Genomic DNA, 2,488 nt, shown 5'->3' with positions numbered 1-2,488 from the left:
AAAAAAAAAAAGAGGGGGGGGGGGGAAAAAAGCCCTAACACAATAGAGGAAGGGTTTCATAAAGAGACATAATTTAAAAAAGCTTGCGAGCTCTTTCTGGGTCGGACCAAGTGGCCAATAAGAGCCTAAACTGCAATCAGAGGAGACCCCTATATTGGTTAAATTCTTCAGCACTCTTATAAAAAAGTTTTAAAGTTTTTTGGTGTTTTTTTTAATATACTGTTAAAAAAAAAACAAACAACAAAACACCACTCTGAAAAGTCTGTTACTTTTTCTGTGCGGAACTGGTATAACTGAAAACTGCCCAGTGCTTTGCAGGCACCAGGCAGGAGATGTCCTTGTGACTTGGGGCAGCACCATGAGTGCTCAGAGAGCACTTGCTCCTCACAGACATAACTGTGAATGCATCTCCCTGGCCAACAGTCACAGGGGGTTTATGGTGGTCATGACTGCCCATCTCTGAAGAAGCAGCACCATTTCTGAAAGCCTCATCTATTACCATAAAGAACTGTGTGGGAAGACAAAGGCTCAGGCAATCCCATGTGTCCCAGTGCAGCACATGGACAAGCTCAGGGAGACAGCAATGGATGTTGCTGACAAGATCCCACGTGTAACCTCTGGGCTTCAGCAGCCCCTAGCAATAAAAGAACTGGCAATATTGCTGTGTTGTTAGGTGGCTGGAGTAGCTGAGGGGCTCAGCTGCTGCCAAACACTGGTGTGATAATGTTGGTTTACCAATGAGCTAAATCCAGATTTATTGTACTTGGTGCCCGATGACACATACTGTGGCTTCCTTACATGCATGATACAGTATGAGCTCATATGGATTGGCCATGCTGCAGTTTTTGCATCAACTCTGTTGGCAGTCTGACTCATTACAGGATCAAATAGGCTGTGTCTTCTTCTTTTAATCTCATGCTGAATCAAGGATGTCTTGCTCTCTTGCAATCAGAATAAAGCAATAAAACTGACATAATTTCCACATAAGATGCTCTGTTGACTCCATCAGAAATGCAGTTGTGATCCTATACCTACACCAATCTGAAACTGCACTAAACACACAAGCTGCAAGTTTAACACACACATTTTTTGTTTTTATTTTTTTAATTCTTTCATATGGATTTGACCATAAATGCCAACAAGATGTCAACGAGCTCATAATGATGTGGATCACAGAGAGCATGAGAAATTAAGAGATGGGTAGTGATGCTGTACTTGCCTGTCACACTTAATAGGCTCTGCGGTAAGTGGTGCCAAATGCCCTCAGCTGGCACCAACCAGCACTTCCCACCAGCACATTTACACTGGCAGTGCTGCTCTTTAATCCAGGCACTCCATGAAAGCTGACTCAGAGCACCTTTCCCCCAACAGCAGGTGCCTGCACACAGCTACAGCCTTGGGCCACCTCCCAGATGTGGCAGTCTTGTTTTAATGAAGAAGGAGACACTTCAGCAGAATTTTTAGTTAGGGAAGGGAAATTTCTCAGCCTTGGCTGACTGATGGCTAATGTTTCAGTTTGTCACATACCTGGGTTTAATTTTTATCCTGGATAAGATTAGAAAAGCCATGATAATAAAGATAATGCACCATAATTTTATATAAGGAGTACTCCAAGTCATGCCTAATGTCACTATCAGTATATTTTACATTGCTGGATTGTTGTGCAGTAGTCACCTCTCTAAATAATTTGCACATCTCTGCACAGTATGTACCTGCATACCGTCCATTTGCTTTAAAAAAATATAGAACTGCCAGTACACAAGCAGCATTTAAACTACAGCTGCACAATTTTACTAGAGTACAGCTTTACCACAGACAGGCACTTCATTCCTTCTGTGGTACTGTCAGATGGTGATTTTCGTGTACCTGATACCACTTCCCTGACAGAGCATAACTTCACAGTAGAGTGTCTGTTTCCCCTAGCATGTGGCTGGAGCTAGCATGCGTATTTTCTTATCTACAGGCAGACTATCAGCAGAGTATACAGCATGATTTTATCAGGTGAGAGGGCTTGCATGTCGAGCAGCTCACTCAGCCATAGGGCTTTTAACCTGCGCCAGGGCACCTCTTGCTGAGAAGCTGCGACACCTCACACTGCACCAGCACCTCTCCAAAACAAATATGCTTAAAGTAACTATCAGTGCCTTTGATCTGCAGCAGGCAGGGGCCAGAGGAACCAGACTGACTTTGTAGTCAGTCAGTCAAGCCTTACCTGTTATGCTTTTCCTGACAAAACACCAGTGAATGTCACCAGCTCATCAGCTTTTTCCCTGAGAGCCATACAGTTTGCAGCTGTAAGCGAATTTTATAGCACTTACAGTCCTAACCCCATTGTCAGGAAAGGCCCAGCTCCTATACATTTCACTGTTGCCATAAACCCTGCTGAATGGCTGTGCAAGCACATCTGTGCTTTTATATTCAACTTAAAAGGCTTCTTCACCAAGCAAAGCCAACTAGGGCAAACTTGGCTCAGCTTATGATACATTCA

The sequence above is a fragment of the Chaetura pelagica genome, unplaced genomic scaffold, assembly GCF_000747805.2.
Source record: "Chaetura pelagica isolate M959 unplaced genomic scaffold, ChaPel_1.0 scaffold109, whole genome shotgun sequence".
NCBI classification, from domain to species: Eukaryota; Metazoa; Chordata; class Aves; order Apodiformes; family Apodidae; genus Chaetura; species Chaetura pelagica.
Note: the sequence above shows the minus strand (reverse complement) of the source record.